This window comes from Bombina bombina, chromosome 3 (assembly GCF_027579735.1).
Source record: "Bombina bombina isolate aBomBom1 chromosome 3, aBomBom1.pri, whole genome shotgun sequence".
NCBI lineage: Eukaryota > Metazoa > Chordata > Amphibia > Anura > Bombinatoridae > Bombina > Bombina bombina.
The window spans coordinates 993,863,720-993,884,779 of NC_069501.1; the positions used below are offsets into that span (position 1 = coordinate 993,863,720).

Below are 21,060 nucleotides of genomic sequence, written 5' to 3' on the forward strand. Positions count from 1 at the left end.
AACAATGGCTTGTCTTGGCCCCTCCCCTTCTGTCCCAATGAACATGTTAAAGGGACACTGAACCCAATTTTTTTCTTTCATGATTCATATAGATCTTGCAATTTTAAGCAACTTTCTAATTTACTCCTATTATCAAATTTTGTTCATTCTCTTGGTATCTTTATTTGAAATGCAAGAATGTAAGTTTAGATGCCGGCCCATTTTTGGTGAACAACCTGGGTTGTTCTTGCTGATTGGTGGATAAATTCATCCACCAATAAAAAAGTGCTGTCCAGAGTTCTCAAACAAAAAAAAGCTTAGATGCCTTCTTTTTAAATAAAGATAGCAAGAGAACGAAGAAAAATTGACAATAGGAGTAAATTATAAAGTTCCTTAAAATTACATGCTCTATCTGAATCACAAAAGAAAAAAAATTGGGTTCAGTGTCCCTTTAAGTAATAAAAGAATAACATTTATTTTAATAGTTTATATATAAATTCTTATATACAAATTTTTGTTGTCCAACGATGTGTGCCCTCACGTGTGTACCCGTTCGAGTTGCACACTCGCTGACATTAATTTTGTGAGTTTTCATTAATTCTCTGTGTTTCTCGTACATGGGCACAAATCAGCTATGTTGTGGGCGGGGCGTCCATCCGGCACATTAAAAATGTTATTATTCTGTTTACAATTACTTTAATATTAAATTGTAATGGAATATTATGACTCAACTGTCACATGTGAAAAAATATTCTGTTTACAATTAGTTTAATATTAAATTTAAATATTATGACTCAACTGTCACGTGAAAAAAAGAGTTCATTTTTTTAAGTGATATCCATATCTTGAGAACTACTGACGTTAGGAGCAAGACATTTGGCATGTAAACTTACTTTATAATGAAGATTTTAAATTATAATTTTTACTTTTCTAACATCTTCGGTTTTTGAGATATAGGTATCCTCATAAATCACCCCTTAAGTGTATTTTTGGTAAATGGTAAAACACGTGTTTCTTTATTTTTAAAGGAGAATCTTCGATTTTTTTGAGATATTGGTATCCTCATAAATTACCCCCCCCCTTTCATTCCCCTTAAGTGGATTTTCAGGAAATGGTAAAACAGTGTTTCTTTATTTTTAAAGGAGAATCTTAAAGGGACACTGAACCCAATTGTTTTCTTTCGTGATTCAGATAGAGCATGCAATTTTAAGCAACTTTCTAATTTACTCCTATTATCAATTTTTCTTCATTCTCTTGCTTTCTTTATTTGAAAAGGAAGGCATCTAAGCTATTTTTTTGGTTCAGGCCATGGAAAGCACCTTTTTATTGGTGGGTGAATTTATCCACCAATCAGCAAGAACAACTCAGTTTGTTCACCATAAATGGGCCGGCACCTAAACTTACATTCTTGCATTTCAAATAAAGATACCAAGAGAATGAAGACGATTTGATAATAGGAGTCAATTAGAAAGTTGCTTAAAATTGCATGCCCTATCTGAATCACAAAAGAAAAAATTTGGGTTCAGTGTCAATTTTCAATTTCCAAAAATCCCTTCTTAGTGGGTGCCTACGTCATAAAAACAACATACCTTACAAATGTCTTTGTTCTCATTGTATCTTTATTTGAAAAAGCAAGAATGTAACCATAGGAGCCCGCCCATTTTTGGTTCAGAACCTAGATAGCACTTTCTGATTTGTGTCTAAATGTAGCCACCAATCAGCAAGTGCTACCCAGGTGCTTAACCAAAAATGGGCCAGCTCTTAGGCTTACATTCAAATAAAGATACCAAGAGAACAAAGAAAAATTGATAATAGGAGTAATTAGAAAGTTGCTTAAAATTACATGCTCTATCTGAATCATGAAAGTTTAATTTTGACTAGACTATTCCTTTAAACAGTTTGAGCTGGGCGTTGATGAGTCAGTCAGGACGTCTTCATATATATATATATATTTATTTATTTTTATTTATTTTTAATACATTTTATTTTAATGAAGTTTATCTTTTTATAATTATATATTAAAAAAGTGTTTTTTGTGTTTTTTACCACAATTTTATTTTCTACCCCTGGCAATAAGTGTTAGGGATAGGAAAGTTAAAATTAAACTTGCATGATTTGGATAGAGCAGGAAGTTTAAAGAACTTTTTAAATTCAATTCTAATTTCAAATGTGCTTTATTCTCCTAGCAGTCATTGTTGAATAAAGAATACGCACATATCTTACACTTATGCTGATTGGTGCCTTCACACATGCGCCTTGTGATTGAAGCACATTTTGTCTCTTGAGAATGAAGTCAATTTGATACTAAAAGTAAATTGGAAAGTTGATTAAAATTGTATATTCTATCCGAATCATGAAAGAAAATGTTGGGGTTTCTTGTCCCTTTAAAGAGCCACTGTAAGTAAATATTTTCTATGCCTGTTACTAACTAACTACCACAAATATGCTTTTTATCAATAGCATTTCATTAACATATCTCTACCGTATATCAGAAATCTTGTCTGCAAATTTAATTGTTTTCCAAACCCACTCCGTGGGTATCCTTTACTCTGTACCAATCCGTTTACAATACCTAGTTTTCAAAATGGCGCTTTAAACACAAAGTTATTGGTTTAAGTATTTTGAACATGCAGTGCTGAAAATAGTGGGCAGGATAACGTGACATCATCAGCGAATAAAAGATATAGCTTTTATAGCGTTATGAAACTTCGTTTTGGAGAAAATATAGGTCAGTAGGTTTTAATTAATGTTTATTAACTTTAATATGTTAGTTGTTTAGCTTAACAATTATAACAAAGTAATCCTTTAAGGGGTTATTGTACATATAACGTATACAAATATCAATATCAAACTCAGAGTGAATCTAATATACACTGCTCAAAAAAATAAAGGGAACACTAAAATAACGCATCCTAGATCTGAATGAATAAAATATTCTAATTAAATACTTTGTTCTTTACATAGTTGAATGTGCTGACAACAAAATCACACAAAAATTAAAAAATGGAAATCAAAATGTTCAACCCATGGAGGTCTGGATTTGGAGTCACACTCAAAATTAAAGTGGAAAAACACACTACAGGCAGATCCAACTTTGATGTAATGTCCTTAAAACAAGTCAAAATGAGGCTCAGTAGTGTGTGTGGCCTCCACGTGCCTGTATGACCTCCCTACAACGCCTGTGCATGCTCCTGATGAGGTGGCGGATGGTCTCCTGAGGGATCTCCTCCCAGACCTGGACTAAAGCATCCACCAACTCCTGGACAGTCTGTGGTGCAAAGTGAAGTTGGTGGATGGAGCGAGACATGATGTCCCAGATTTGCTCAATTGGATTCAGGTCTGGGGAACGGGAGGGCCAGTCCATAGCATCAATGCCTTCGTCTTGCAGGAACTGCTGACACACTCCAGCCACATGAGGTCTAGCATTGTCTTGCATTAGGAGGAACCCAGGGCCAACCGCACCAGCATATGGTCTCACAAGGGGTCTGAGGATCTCATCTTGATACCTAATGGCAGTCAGGCTACCTCTGGCGAGCACATGGAGGGCTGTTCGGCCCCTCAAAGAAATGCCACCCCACACCATTACTGACCCACTGCCAAACTGGCCATGCTGGAGGATGTTGCAGGCAGCAGAACGTTCTCCACGGCGTCTCCAGACTGTCACGTCTGTCAAATGTGCTCAGTGTGCCCCTGCTTTCATCTGTGAAGAGCACAGGGCGCCAGTGGCGAATTTGCCAATCTTGGTGTTCTCTGGCAAATGTCAAACGTCCTGCACGGTGTTGGACTGTAAGCACAACCCCCACCTGTTGACGTTGGGTCCTCATACCACCCTCATGGAGTCTGTTTCTGACCGTTTGAGCAGACACATGCACATTTGTGGCCTGCTGGAGGTCATTTTGCAGGGCTCTGGCAGTGCTCCTCCTGTTCCTCCTTGCACAAAGGCGGAGGTAGCGGTCCTGCTGCTGGGTTGTTGCCCTCCTACGGCCTCCTCCACGTCTCCTGATGTACTGGCCTGTCTCCTGGTAGCGCCTCCATGCTCTGGACACTACGCTGACAGACACAGCAATCCTTCTTGCCACAGCTCGCACTGATGTGCCATCCTGGATGAGCTGCACTACCTGAGCCACTTGTGTGGGTTGTAGACTCCGTCTCATGCTACCACTAGAGTGCAAGCACCACCAGCATTCAAAAGTGACCATAACATCAGCCAGAAAGCATAGGAACTGAGAAGTGGTCTGTGGTCACCACCTGCAGAACCACTCCTTTATTGGGGGTGTCTTGCTAATTGCCTATAATTTCCACCTGTTGTCTATCCCATTTGCACAACAGCATGTGAAATTGATTGTCACTCAGTGTTGCTTCCTAAGTGGACAGTTTGATTTCACAGAAGTGTGATTGACTTGGAGATACATTGTGTTGTTTAAGTGTTCCCTTTATTTTTTTGAGCAGTGTATATATATATATATATATTATTTTTTGGATGTTTATACATATCTCAATCAGCTATATTTCAAATTTATAACTGATCTAAAAAAAAATCTATGGTGCCATAGCTTTTAAAAAAGTTGGACCTTTGTAAACCTGTTGAGCCCTATTTCCCTACCATCGTACTGCCATGACAACTGTGAATTTTTACATCATTGACAATGGCAGCAGCTGAAACGCATTTGATGTAAGAGTTACTGGTACTATGTACCATAGCTTTTTTATTTCACGCTGTTTCACGCCATTTTACAAGTGGCAAATTAATAGTTACACGCCAGCGATAAGGGGTTTATTGGGGGTCCAATATTTGTCCAATTAATCTGATCTTTGAAACATAACAGACTGTTGTTACAGAGAGATACTAAGTGAGTGTAGGAGCTTGACACAGGGCTTAAGACATCTCTTATTTACAAGCCTTTTGTGGTTTTGAAATATTTTATTATGTAAAAAAAAAAATTATGATTAAAAAGTGTGGCATAAAATACAGTAAGTCAAAACCACACAGTGGAAGTGGCAGCAAAAGAGTATTTATTTAAATATCAATGGACAAACAGAACAGTAACGTTTCGGGATGCTATCCCTTATTCATGCCATGCCAGACTAACAAATATTACTGACTTATATACCTACTTGCCACTAGGTGGCGCTCACAGTCATTTTACATATTAACTCCTTCAATACTTATACAACTGTGTGCAAAATACATAGTTTCAAAAGAAAGTTAAGCACATAAGCAATTTCTATCTACATTAAGCAGAATGAATATCCTGACTTGGAGAAGATTCATCTCTATAACTCACAAAGAAATAGATTATGTTAAATTCTACCAAATATTGAGACTACATAAAAACTGATAAGTCCCAGTCTCTATTTAACCCTTTTGGCTCAAGGGATCCCAATTCATAGATCCAGTAGGACTCTCTCTGTTTGAGGCGAAGCTCCCTATCTCCCCCTCTACGTGGTATATCAATATGATCAATAATTTGAAATTTGAGCTGACTAATTGGATGGCCAGCTTTCAGAAAATGACTGGCTAGTGGTGCCTTTATATTACCCGTACGTATATTACTTTTGTGTTCTATTACTCTGTCTTTAGCAGATCTTGTAGATTCCCCTATATATACACTTCCACATGGGCATTTAATCATATAAATTATGAAAGTTGTTAAACATGTAAAAAAGCCTTTTATGGAATATTTTTTTCCCAGTATGGGGATGATAAAAAATAGGGCCTTTAGTCATATTTCCACAGCATGAACATCCTAAACATGGGAAGCATCCATGGTTTTTTAAAGTGATATAGCGAGGACCAATTTTAGATCCAGAGGCTACATCAGCTCTTACCAGTTTATTCTGAATGTTCATGCTTCTTTTGAAAGCTGACATTGGTTTAGATTGAAATTCTGCTATGTTGGGATTACACCTAGCCAGTACTCCCCAATGTTTATTTATGATTTTTTGAATTTCTACACTTTGAGAATTATGTTCAGATACAAAGAGCAATCTTTGCTTCTTATTCTCCCTTCTATTTTCTTTCTTTCTGTTTCTTTCATATAACAAATTAGACCTAGGAATAGACCTTACTAAGTTTATCTCATCTGTAATTAGTTTATCTGGGTATCATCTCTCCCTAAATCTATCCCCCATTTCCACTAGCCTTCTATCTATAATATTCTCATCTGAGGCTATCTTGCGAACACGCAAAAGTTGGCTATGGGGGAGAGATTTAATGAGGGAAGGGGGATGCGCACTTTCAAATTTCAAGAGACTGTTACGGTCAGTACTCTTTCTAAAGAGGTCTGTTTTAAATGAGTTGCCTTCTTTAATGACTCTTATTAAAAATGTTATTATTCTGTTTACAATTACTTTAATATTAAATTGTAATGGAATATTATGACTCAACTGTCACATGTGAAAAAATATTCTGTTTACAATTAGTTTAATATTAAATTTAAATATTATGACTCAACTGTCACGTGAAAAAAAGAGTTCATTTTTTTAAGTGATATCCATATCTTGAGAACTACTGACGTTAGGAGCAAGAAATTTGGCATGTAAACTTACTTTATAATGAAGATTTTAAATTCTAATTTTTACTTTTCTACCATCTTCGGTTTTTGAGATATAGGTATCCTCACAAATCACCCCCTTAAGTGTATTTTTGGTAAATGGTAAAACACGTGTTTCTTTATTTTTAAAGGAGAATCGAAATACCAATTTTCACGTCTTTAACATCTTTGGTTTTTGAAATATAGGTATCCTCATAAATCACCCCCTTTTCACCCCTCATAAATCACCCCTCCCCCCCTTTTCACTCCCCTTAAGTGGATTTTCAGGAAATGGTAAAACAGTGTTTCTTTATTTTTAAAGGAGAATCTTAAAGGGACACTGAACCCAATTGTTTTCTTTCGTGATTCAGATAGAGCATGCAATTTTAAGCAACTTTATAATTGACTCCTATTATCAATTTTTCTTCATTCTCTTGCTTTCTTTATTTGAAAAGGAAGGCATCTAAGCTATTTTTTTTGGTTCAGACCATGGAAAGCACCTTTTTATTGGTGGGTAAATTTATCCACCAATCAGCAAGAACAACTCAGTTTGTTCACCATAAATGGGCCGGCATCTAAACTTACATTCTTGCATTTCAAATAAAGATACCAAGAGAATGAAGACGATTTGATAATAGGAGTCAATTAGAAAGTTGCTTAAAATTGCATGCCCTATCTGAATCACAAAAGAAAAAAATTGGGTTCAGTGTCAATTTTCAATTTCCAAAAATCCCTTCTTAGTGGGTGCCTACGTCATAAAAACAACATACCTTACAAATTTCTTTGTTCTCATTGTATCTTTATTTGAAAAAGCAAGAATGTAACCATAGGAGCCCGCCCATTTTTGGTTCAGAACCTAGATAGCACTTTCTGATTTGTGTCTAAATGTAGCCACCAATCAGCAAGTGCTACCCATGTGCTTAACCAAAAATGGGCCAGCTCTTAGGCTTACATTCAAATAAAGATACCAAAAGAACAAAGAAAAATTGATAATAGGAGTAATTAGAAAGTTGCTTAAAATTACATGCTCTATCTGAATCATGAAAGTTTAATTTTGACTAGACTATTCCTTTAAACAGTTTGAGCTGGGCGTTGATGAGTCAGTCAGGACGTCTTCATATATATATATATATATATATATATATATATATATATATATATATATATATATATTTATTTATTTTTATTTATTTTTAATACATTTTATTTTAATGAAGTTTATCTTTTTATAATTATATATTAAAAAAGTGTTTTTTGTGTTTTTTACCACAATTTTATTTTCTACCCCTGGCAATAAGTGTTAGGGATAGGAAAGTTAAAATTAAACTTGCATGATTTGGATAGAGCAGGAAGTTTAAAGAACTTTTTAAATTCAATTCTAATTTCAAATGTGCTTTATTCTCCTAGCAGTCATTGTTGAATAAAGAATACGCACATATCTTACACTTATGCTGATTGGTGCCTTCACACATGCGTCTCTTGTGATTGAAGCACATTTTGTCTCTTGAGAATGAAGTCAATTTGATAATAAAAGTAAATTGGAAAGTTGATTAAAATTGTATATTCTATCCGAATCATGAAAGAAAATGTTGGGGTTTCTTGTCCCTTTAAAGGGCCACTGTAAGTAAATATTTTCTATGCCTGTTACTAACTAACTACCCCAAATACGCTTTTTATCAATAGCATTTCATTAACATATCTCTACCGTATATCAGAAATCTTGTCTGCAAATTTAATTGTTTTCCAAACCCACTCCGTGGGTATCCTTTGCTCTGTACCAATCCGTTTACAATACCTAGTTTTCAAAATGGCGCTTTAAACACAAAGTTATTGGTTTAAGTATTTTGAACATGCAGTGCTGAAAATAGTGGGCAGGATAACGTGACATCATCAGCGAATAAAAGATATAACTTTTATAACGTTATGAAACTTCGTTTTGGAGAAAATATAGGTCAGTAGGTTTTAATTAATGTTTATTAACTTTAATATGTTAGTTGTTTAGCTTAAAAATTATAACAGAAAGTAATCCTTTAAGGGGTTATTGTACATATAATGTATACAAATATCAATATCAAACTCAGAGTGAATCTAATATACAGTATATATATATATATATATATATATATATATATATATATATATATATATATATATATATATATATATATATATATTATTTTTTGGATGTTTATACATATCTCAATCAGCTATATTTCACATTTATAACTGATCTAAAAAAAAATCTGTGGTGCCATAGCTTTTAAAAAAGTTGGACCTTTGTAAACCTGTTGAGCCCTATTTCCCTACCATCGTACTGCCATGACAACTGTGAATTTTTACATCATTGACAATGGCAGCAGCTGAAACGCATTTGATGTAAGAGTTACTGGTACTATGTACCATAGCTTTTTTATTTCACGCTGTTTCACGCCATTTTACAAGTGGCAAATTAATAATTACACGCCAGCGATAAGGGGTTTATTGGGGGTCCAATATTTGTCCAATTAATCTGATCTTTGAAACATAACAGACTGTTGTTACAGAAAGATACTAAGTGGGTGTAGGAGCTTGACACAGGGCTTAAAGGGACAGTATACACTCATTTTCATATAACTGCATGTAATAGACACTACTATAAAGAATAATATGCACAGATACTGATATAAAAATTCAGTATAAAACTGTTTAAAAACTTACTTAGAAGCTGTCAGTTTACCTCTGTTGAAAAGGTAGCTGGAAAGCCCACTGCAAGTGGCAAATAAGACACTCCCCCCCTCCCCCTTCTTTTGCATATGAAAAGACCCTTTACACAAACAAGAGCAAGCTGGAGAAGGTAGTCGAGCGTATTCACATAAAACTTTGGGGCTTGGTTAGGAGTCTGAAAATCAGAGCAATGTTATTTAAAAATAAGCAAAACTATACATTAATTAAAAAAAAAAACTTTATGGGCTATATAAATAGATTATCTACAAAACATTTATGCAAAGAAAAAATGAGTGTATAATGTCCCTTTAAGACATCTCTTATTTACAAGCCTTTTGTGGTTTTGAAATATTTTATTATGTATAATTCAGAAAGGCCTTATTAAGTATACATATTTTATGTCTTTAGTGTTATAGTATACATTTTTAGAATTTATAGCTACAATTATTAACCTTCTGTCTTTGCTTACAGCAAAGCAGTGATGAAAAACATAAAATATAACCAATATTGAGAAGCCACTGCAACTAAATGACAATATTTTATTAAAAAATAATGTATTGCAATTCAAGATTTTCGCCACAGAGTGGCAGTATGATGTAAAGAATACAAATGTTTGTTGCGTGTAATTTTTTTCTGAGCTTTGAAGGCCGATAAAGGATTAGAAAACTTTGATGCAAAAGATGATTAAAAAGTGTGCCATAAAATACAGTAAGTCAAAACCACACAGTGGAAGTGGCAGCAAAAGAGTATTTATTTAAATATCAATGGACAAACAGAACAGTAACGTTTCGGGATGCTATCCCTTATTCATGCCATGCCAGACTAACAAATATTACTGACTTATATACCTACTTGCCACTAGGTGGCGCTCACAGTCATTTTACATATTAACTCCTTCAATACTTATACAACTGTGTGCAAAATACATAGTTTCAAAAGAAAGTTAAGCACATAAGCAATTTCTATCTACATTAAGCAGAATGAATATGGAGAAGAATCATCTCTATAACTCACAAAGAAATAGATTATGTTAAATTCTACCAAATATTGAGACTACATAAAAACTGATAAGTCCCAGTCTCTATTTAACCCTTTTGGCTCAAGGGATCCCAATTCATAGATCCAGTAGGACTCTCTCTGTTTGAGGCGAAGCTCCCTATCTCCCCCTCTACGTGGTATATCAATATGATCAATAATTTGAAATTTGAGCTGACTAATTGGATGGCCAGCTTTCAGAAAATGACTGGCTAGTGGTGCCTTTATATTACCCGTACGTATATTACTTTTGTGTTCTATTACTCTGTCTTTAGCAGATCTTGTAGATTCCCCTATATATACACTTCCACATGGGCATTTAATCATATAAATTATGAAAGTTGTTAAACATGTAAAAAAGCCTTTTATGGAATATTTTATTCCCAGTATGGGGATGATAAAAAATAGGGCCTTTAGTCATATTTCCACAGCATGAACATCCTAAACATGGGAAGCATCCATGGTTTTTTAAAGTGATATAGCGAGGACCAATTTTAGATCCAGAGGCTACATCAGCTCTTACCAGTTTATTCTGAATGTTCATGCTTCTTTTGAAAGCTGACATTGGTTTAGATTGAAATTCTGCTATGTTGGGATTACACCTAGCCAGTACTCCCCAATGTTTATTTATGATTTTTTGAATTTCTACACTTTGAGAATTATGTTCAGATACAAAGAGCAATCTTTGCTTCTTATTCTCCCTTCTATTTTCTTTCTTTCTGTTTCTTTCAGATAACAAATTAGACCTAGGAATAGACCTTACTAAGTTTATCTCATCTGTAATTAGTTTATCTGGGTATCATCTCTCCCTAAATCTATCCCCCATTTCCACTAGCCTTCTTTCTATAATATTCTCATCTGAGGCTATCTTGCGAACACGCAAAAGTTGGCTATGGGGGAGAGATTTAATGAGGGAAGGGGGATGCGCACTTTCAAATTTCAAGAGACTGTTACGGCCAGTACTCTTTCTAAAGGTCTGTTTTAAATGAGTTGCCTTCTTTAATGACTCTTACGTCAAGAAAGTCTATGAACTCCTCGCTCCAGACTAACTTAAATCTAATATGATTAGTAGATATATTTAATTCATTAACAAATTCTACCAGGGTTCCAACATCGCCCAACCATATTCCAAATATGTCATTTATAAATCGCCACCAAGTGGCGCCATACAGAATAAACAGATTATTGGAATAAACGTATTTCTCTTCATATAAGTTCATGGATATATTAGCATAATTGGGGGCGACGTTGGAACCCATGGCAGTACCCTGGAGCTGGAGGAAAAAGTCATCTTGAAACAGAAAGTAATTGTTATACAGTATAATGGATAACAAATGTATGAAGAAGTCTATCTGTGCCCTTTTATATTTAGTTTCTGATATCAATACAGAATATACTGCATCAATGCCACTTGTGTGTGTGATATTAGTATATAAGCTCTTTATATCTAGGCTGAACATAATGAATTTAGTAGTGGGGATGTTCAGAGTATTCAGTTTAAGATGTTAATCTTTTGCTATGAACCTCACGCACATCTATACCCTTGTGTTATCTTCCTTTTCCATTTTCCTTCGGCCGAATGACTGGGGATTATGGGTAAGGGAAGTGACAGCTCTGCCGGGGTTCTCTTTGCCTCCTCCTGCTGGCCAGGAGTTGAATTCCCACTAGTAATTGGAATGAAGTTGTGGACTCTCCATGACTGGAAAGAAAGAAATTTATCAGGTAAGGATACATTTTGTTTTTATCATTAGAATCTACAGAACATCCTAGTGTTGTTTTCAATAGAAGTTTTGAAACTGATATAGTTTGAGAATTTCTCCCTAGAATTCAAAATATTACTACATTTATTTTTCATGCTTTAGATAGAGCATATAATTTTAAATGATTTTCCAAATTAAAGTGAGGTAAACATTAACTAATCCAATGCCATATATTTAATCTTTGCCATTAAAAAAAGTATATGTGTACCTTTTTAATTTTTAATCCATATGTGAAAGGGTTAAATTAGTGCATATAGTAATGCTTCTATTGCAATGTCATGCCGACCCACTTGGATGAACTCTTTTTTTTTTTTTTAGTGACAATTCCAGTGAACGTCCAATCACCATGTGTGTCATTTGACAAACTTGAAGTCCATCCCCTTTAAATAACTTGGAAAGCCTATGTAGACAGTGGATGTGACTGGTCTTTACATCACAGCCCAGCCAAAAGAGGAAATGAAGGGGGGCAGAGGAACAGACAGTACCAATTAGCAAAAATACCAATGGCACTACTGTGATAGTAAGAAGGAACCCCTTATAATTACTATTACAATCAGTGTGTAGACAGGGTATCTGTACATTTAAATAATGATGTGCTGGGTGTAGGTGCTGTGTACTGGATACTCGATTTACAAAAACAGTGCCAGACTGAGAAAAATGTACAACTTCAAGCACTCAAATTCCCTGTGGCTGACAGTTGAACAAGTGTAGCATAATATGCGAAATTGAAATAGAAAATTAAAATATAACTTTTATTAAGGCAAGGTTAAAATAATGGTAACACGAGGCAAGTAAGCTAGACCAAGTATGTGTGTTCAACAATATTGGTTGTGCAAAATATGCAGGGTATTGGTTATTATTATCGGTCATTTGTAGAGCGCCAACAGATTCCGCAGCGCTAATTGGTTGTACAATTTATGCAGGGTATGGGGTGTAAGGATGTGTACTGTCCCTTTAAATGGCCTAGGATTTAGTAGCTATAACAGAAACATGGTACAATGATTTGTATGACTGGGACATAGTCATACCTGGATACAGGTTATTTAAAAAGAACAGAGTAGGAAAGAAAGGTGGAGGAGTTGCTTTGTATGTAAATGAAAATGTAAAGGTTACTGAAATTGTAGGAACAAATGATGAGGTGGAAAGTATTTGGGTGACTTTGGAAATTGGAGATAAAAATGTTTTTAGAATAGGGGTTGTATATAGGCCTCCATTGCAGGATGAAAAACTGGACAATCTGTTATTAGATGAAATAACCAAAATGACCATGAAGGGTAAGGTTATAGTACTGGGGGACTTTAATTTGCCAGATATAGACTGGAAGATTCCTTCTGCTAGATCGGCTAGAAGCAGGTATATTCTTGAATCTCTGCTAGGGGAATCACTTGAACAATTAGTCAAGGAACCAACTCGTAAGGAAGGAAGCTATATTAGATCTAATACTTACAAACAGTGATACAGTTTCAGATGTGTCTGTAGGTGAGAACTTAGGATCCAGTGATCATCAATCTGTTTGGTTTAGTATTCATGTTCAGGAACTGTCCACCCAGACTAAAACGAAAGTTTTAGACTTTAGGACGGCAGATTTTTCATTAATGGGAGAATACCTAAAAAACTATTTAAAGGGTAAAACTCTTATTACAGGGGTTCAAGAACAGTGGGAATTTGTGAAAGGTGCCATTTTAGATGCAACCGCACACTGTATTAGACATGTCTGTAAAAGTAAAAGAAAGCGGAAACCAATTTGGTTTTCCAAAGAAGTAGCACATGCTGTAAAGACAAAAAAGATAGCTTATAAAAATTACAGACACACACAAGCAGATGATGATATGAAAATATGGAGACTCCAACAAAAAAAGACTAAGCAGTTAATTAGGAAGGTTAAAGCTCATGCAGAAGAGAAGATAGCACAGTCAGTAAAACATGGGGACAAAACATTCTTTAGATATATCAGTGAAAGAAGAAAAAATAAGGTAGGAATAGTAAAATTGAAATCAGTTGATGGTAGAATAATAGAAGGAGATAAGCAGATTGCAGACTGTCTCAATGATTACTTCTGTTCTGTTTTCACTAAAGATTGTGAAGATACAATGTCTACATTAAGGGATGCTACGCAAAATAGAAACAAGCTTAACAGTAATCTTTTTACAGAGGATGAGGTTTTGTTAGCATTATCAAAAATAAATGTTACAAAGGCAGTGGGTCCTGATAATATTCATCCAAGGGTTTTAAAAGAACTTCGATCAGTGCTAACTGTCCCATTAACTGATCTGTTTAATCAGTCACTATTAACAGGAGCTGTCCCAGATGATTGGAGAATAGCAAATGTAATACCCCTTCATAAAAAGGGCAGTAGAGAAGAATCTGGCAACTACAGGCCAGTTAGTTTAACTTCAGTAGTAGGGAAATTAATGGAAAGCCTCTTAAAAGAAAGAATTATGACTTACATAAAGACAAACAATTTAGAGGACTAAAATCAGCATGGTTTTACTTCAGGGAGATCATGTCAGACTAATCTAATTGACTTCTTTGATTATGTAACAAAAGTATTAGACAAGGGAGGAGCAGTTGATGTAGCATATCTAGATTTCAGCAAAGCATTTGACACCGTCCCACACAATAAACTTATTCACAAACTATATCTCCTTGGTCTAGATTCAAAAATTGTGAACTGGGTGGAATGCTGGCTTAAGGACAGAAAACAAAGTGTCTTAGTAAATGGAGTTCATTCAGCAGAGGGGGCTGTTACTAGTGGTGTTCCTCAGGGGTCAGTTCTGGGGCCTGTTTTGTTTAACATATTTATCTGCGATATCAGCAAAGGGCTACAGGGGAAAGTATGTCTCTTTGCAGATGATACAAAAATTTGCAACAGAGTGGATGTTCCAGGGGGGGTAGACAAAATGAGAAGTGATATACAAAAATTGGAGGATTGGACAAACGACTGGGATCTAAAGTTTAACACAGCAAAGTGTAAAATAATGCATTTAGGGAAGAAAAATCCAAATGTTAATTACAGACTCAATGACACTTTACTGACTGTTACAGACGAGGAACAGGACTTGGGAATTATTATTTCAGATGATTTAAAACTTAGTAAACAATGTAGTAATGCAGCGAGTAAGGCTAGCAGAATGCTTGGATGTATTGGTAGAGGTATTTGCAGCAGAAATAGTAAGGTTCTTATGCCACTTTATAGATCATTAGTTAGGCCTCATCTTGAGTATTGTGTGCAGTTCTGGAGACCATATCTTCAGAAGGATATTAACAAACTTGAATCTGTGCAAAGGAGGGCTACCAAAATGGTACATGGTCTAAAAAATAAAACTTACCAGGATAGGCTCAATGACCTAAATATGTATAGCTTAGAGGAGAGAAGGGAAAGAGGTGATATGATAGCAACTTTCAAGTACATTAAAGGGTTTAGTAAAACTGAGGCTGTGGGTATTTTACATAAAATGGAAAATTCAAGAACAAGGGGTCATGAGCTCAAGCTAAAGGGTAGTAGATTCAGGAGTAATTTGAGGAAGCACTTCTTTACAGAAAGAGTGATTGATTTATGGAATAAACTTCCTCAAGAGGTAGTAGCAACAAACACTGTGGGGGACTTTAAAAATGCATGGGACAAGCATAGGGCTATCCTACGAACTAGATAAGTTTATACTGTTAGGTAAGGTCGGGCAGACTTGCTGGGCCTATGGCTCTTATCTGCCGTCAATATCTATGTTTCTATGTTTCTAGGATGTCAGTGTTAATCCATGGCAATTTACCTTGGCTAATAACACAGAATTTCCCATATATAATTGTTAATGGGGGGGGGGGGGGGGTAAAGGGTATTAGCAGATTTTCTAAAATATACTTGGTCTAGCTTACTCTCCTTGTGTTTTTAATACGTTACCATTATTTCAACATTGCCTTAATAAAAGTTATATTTTAATTTTCTATTTCAATTCCACATATTATGCCCCACTTGTTCAACTATCAGCCACAGGGAATTTGAGTACCAATTAGGATTATAAATCGTTTATTATAAAATAGATATACACTTTTCAAAAAAAATTATTATGTGGTTTTACTGGCAAACTAATATATTTTTCATTGCACCATTCAAATAGTCTGAAACCATCACTTTAATGTGGTTATCAAATTGGCTTCATTCTCTTGGAATCCTTTGTTGAAAGAGAAGCAATGCACTGCTGGAAGCTATTTGAAAACAACTGGTGAGCCAATAACAAAAGACAAATGTGTGTAGCCACCAATAAGCCATAGCATTGGAAAGTTGTTTAAAATTGCATACTCTATCTGAATCATTAAAGGGAACGTCAACTCCAAAAATGTTATTGTTTAAAAATAGATAATCCCTTTATTTACCATTCTCCAGTTTTGCATAACCAACACTGTTACATGAATATAGTTTTCACCTCTATGACTACCTTGTATCTAAGCTACTGCAAACGGCCTCATTATCTTAGATATTTTGGCAGACTTGCATTTCAGGCAATTAGTGCTGACTCTTAAATAACTCCACTAGAGGGAGCACAATGTTATATATATGGCACACATTAACAAACAGTACATACTGTGAGATAATAGGTGGACTGCAGAGTCTAAGAATTCAGCCTATAAGTCTTTGTTTAGCCTTTAACAAAAAATACCAAAAGAAAATTTGATGATAAAAGTAAATTTGAAAGTTGTTTAAAATTACATGCCCATTCTGAATGTTTAATTTTGACTTTAATGCCCTTTTAATATTTAATTTTGACTTTAATGTCCCTTTAAGATGAGAACATGCCCGTTTGCGAGAGTGACTTTAATAATCTCAAAAACTGGGCAACATTTGCAGAATGTCCTCCTATGTTCTTGACAAAACAGTATAGTTGCTAGCAAGGAAATCCCCCATAATCCCCTGCATGGAACAGAAGACTATGTGTAGCAAAAGAATAGCTTGGAGGCGTGATAGGGATAATAAGCCTGAAACATTTGTATCTTTACCCTTTTTTCCTCTCAACAGGGTCAAAAACAGAAGAACAGAGCTGGCTTTGTGTGCCTGTGCGATGCTGAGGCAACCAGACACATGACAAGGAGCAGTCAAACAGTGACAAAACCAGATGGCATGTCAAATAGATTGGATTTATAATGAAACCTACATTTGTTTTTCACAATAACTTTAGAGTTTTAGTGCAAAATTCCAGAATTATTTAACAAAGAAAACAGTGAATATTATCAATATCAGTTCATTTTCTGAAGGGCATCATATATATAATAAAGTATAATAGGCAACATAGGCGAGATTACATATACGGCGCAGGCTTCAGGGCAAGCGCTGCAACCCGCACCACTTGTAATTTCACCTCGCACATCGGGGTATCCAATAAACCCCGAAGTAAGTTCATAAAGTGCCGTAAGTTGGATAAACTAGCAATGTCCAGAAATGAGCGTAAATAGAAATTTCTGGAGTCACTAGTGACTTATGGCACTTTAGAAACTGCCGGCGCCTAAGAAAAGTAAAAAAATAACTAATCTCCCGTAAAAGTCTAACATGCCTCCCAAAAATACGCCCAACACGTAAAACCTCTACATCCGCAATCCCCCCTCTCACAACTAATAATAAATGTATTAACCCCTAAACCGACAACCCTCACAACGCAATATGCCTAATTAAACTATTAACCCCTATATCCGCCGACAAACCCACACTGCAAGTAATAACTAAATTATTAACCCTTACATATGCCAACCCCAACATCGCAAACTACCTATTAAAACTATTAACCCCTAATCCGCTATTAACCCACAACGCAAACTACCTATTAAAGTATTAACCCCTAAACCGCCAAAGCCCACAACGCAATAAACCTATCAAAGTATTAACCCCTAAACCGCCAAAGCCCACAACGCAAATAAATAAATTACTAAGCCCCCTAACCTAACACCCCCTAAATGTACCCAAATTACCTAAATTACAAAATACTAAAGTTACTATTAAAATAAAAAAAAACTAACACTACTTTAAAAATAAAAATAAACTAAGTATAAATTAAAGGGACAACCTAGTCAAAATTTAAATTCTGGTGGAGACTGTCCCTTTAAGCTACATTTACAGAAAATAAAAAAATCGAAGATTACATAAAATCAAAAATAAAATTACCAAATTTTAAAAAATTATACCTTATCCCTATGAAAATAAAAAAGCCCCCCAAAATAAAAACACCCCCTACTCTAAGAATAAACTACCAGTAGCCCTTAAAAGGGCTTTTTGCAGGGCATTGCCCCAAGATAATCAGCTCTTTTACATCAAACTACACAAAGTCCCCCCTAACAGTAAACCCCCCTCACCCACCAAACCCCCCAAAATAAAAGAACCTAATACTAAAAAACCTAAACTACCCATTGCCCTGAAAATGGCATTTGTTTGGGCATTGCCCTTAAAAGGGCATTTAGCTCTTTTACTGCCCATCCCTAATCTAAATTAAAAAAAAAAAAAAAAAAACCCTTAAAAAAACTAAAGTCTAACCCCCAGGTTGGTACTCACCATTCCTGAAGTCCGGCAGAAAAGATCCTGTTCCAGGCGGTGAAGTCTTCTTCCAAGTGGCGACCTCTTCTTTCTTCCAGGAACAATCCGGCGCGGAGCGGAGGGCGGAGCTGAAGACCGATGACTGCGGAGCTGAAGACCGGCGACCCTGGAACTGAAGACCGGAGACCCTGGAACAGAAGACTGGCGACCGCGGAGCCATGGAGCGTGGAGGAACCTCTTCGTATAATTGCATTCGTACGATTGCAATTGTAGCTTAAAGGGACAGTCTACACCAGAATTTAAATTTTGACTAGACTGTCCCTTTAATTTATACTTAGTTTATTTTTAAAGTAGTGTTAGTTTTTTTTATTTTAATAGTAACTTTAGGATTTTGTAATTTAGGTAATTTGGGTACATTTAGGGGGTGTTAGGTTAGGGGGCTTAGTAATTTATTTATTTGCATTGTGGGCTTTGGCGGTTTAGAGGTTAATACTTTAATAGGTAGTTTGTGTTGTGGGTTAATAGCGGATTAGGGGTTAATAGTTTTAATAGGTACTTTGCGATGTTGGGGTTGGCGGATTTAGGGGTTAATAATTTTGTTATTACTTGCGGTGTGGGTTTAATTGCGGATATAGGGGTTAATACACTTTATTATTTATTGCGGTGGGGGATTGCGGTTGACAGGTATAGATATTGTGCATGCGTTAGGTGTTTATTTTTGCAGGCATTTTCGGGAGTTACGGTACTCCAATACTCAGCGCAAGGCTTGCTGCGGCTGCCTTGTGTAGCGAGGTGAAAATGGAGTAAGATTTCTCAATTTCTCAAGTCTTTGCGCTGAATATTGGATACCGACTTGTGACACGGTCCCATGTTAGCTTATGGGAGTAAAAATTGCGGGCGACGGGTGAAATATACATGCCGCATTTATATGCGGCGCTGTATATAGGATACCAAAACAGCACAAAACCCGGCGTTGCCGGCTTTTGCGGGCGACGCCGCATATGTAATGGGGCCCCATAATTAACTTCCACCCTTTTCACCCCTATCTCCATTCTGCTCTATTATATTTATACTTCACTTCCCAACACATTAGTGATACGACGCTTAGGTTGTATTTCAATTTTTGCTTTCTTCAATAACGTGACTCTGTATAGAAAAACTGGTATTACTGTTTTTTATAAACACTTAAAGCCTTTCAGACAAAATAAACATAATCAGAAAAAGAAAATGTCTGATGTTTTTTTTTTTTTCCAGTCAAATGTTTTTTTATTGGGTTAATAAATGTTATAGTAATACAACATATAGTACTTGCAAAGAGGAAATATATGCATCTCAAAATCTCTTGCTTAAATACACTTATTTATGTTATTTATTGCATGACTTATTTGTAGGTATGAGAACCAGTTGTGAAACGGGGAGCCCAATTCATCATTTAATAGTACTCTATCTTTGACCCCTTTGGAGTCCAATAATAAATAAATGGGAAGATTCTGAAGATTCTCATTTACATTAGTATGAATAAAAGAGCTATGTTTTAGAAAAAAGATAGTTATTTAGCAACAGGGTTAAAAGGGATATCTGAGTGGACACTCCTTTTACATGTGTCACCACATAATCCCAGACATCAAGGGTGGCTCTAACATACCTGTCCCGGTACGATGCTATTGGCCTGTTGGTTTTAGGTAGCCAGGCAATGTCTTTCATATGCCTTACATTTGACAGGGAACTCTCAATTGGGACCCATAGAGTAGAGGGGTGTGCATGGTTCCAAGATACTATCCTAGCTAAATGTACTGCTCTGTAGTAATTCATGAGATTAGGGGACGTTAAGTCTTCCATCTTCTCTACTTAGGTATAGAGTGCATTGGGCCACTCTGGGTTTTTTATAAGACCATATAAACGAGTTTAGTATTTTCTGTTGCGTTCGAAGGTAGGCATTAGACAAGGCCATCGGTAGTGTCTGGAAGAGATACAGGTATTTTGGTACTATCATCATTTTAGTGGTCTTTATTCTTCAAAGCGGAATGACCCTGTTTATGCCAGGTCTCTAGGAGACTCATAACATTATGTTGGAGAGAGATGAAATTATCTTGAAATAGATCTTGAGCATTTTTGGGATTATCAGTCCTAAATATTTAATCCTATCTGTGATAGTAAATTCAGTGTTATGAGTTATAAATTCTACGTCCTGCAAATGTGTGTTTATTAACATTATCCCTGACTTCCCCATATTAATGGAAAAGTTGGAGACCTGTTTGTAATCTTCCAAGGTTTGTAATAAAACAGTGGTAGAAGGGGATTGAAGGGTAAAGATCACATCATCCGCAAACAAAAGGCATTTTTGAGTGATGTTTTTGTACTGTATACCGAGAATATCAGGATTGTTTCTGATCTGTATACCCAATATTTAAACGGTGATGTAAATAATAGCTGCGACAGCGGACAACCTTGACGCGTATCGTTCAATATGGGGAAGGGTTGTGAGATATTGCCGTTCACTCTGACTCTAGCTCTGATATAACACCTGAATTCTAGAGAG

General features: G+C 35.8%; 1 long non-coding RNA gene across 1 annotated transcript in view; it reads left to right on the forward strand.

The window, feature by feature from the left end:
* LOC128654282 (uncharacterized) overlaps positions 1-17,774 on the forward strand; it is a 35,166-nt gene extending 17,392 nt beyond the window's left edge. The window contains exon 3 of the long non-coding RNA XR_008401437.1: positions 17,019-17,774. This is a non-coding gene — a long non-coding RNA (uncharacterized LOC128654282). The remainder of the gene's footprint in view (positions 1-17,018) is intronic.
* The last annotated feature ends 3,286 nt before the right edge of the window (positions 17,775-21,060 follow it).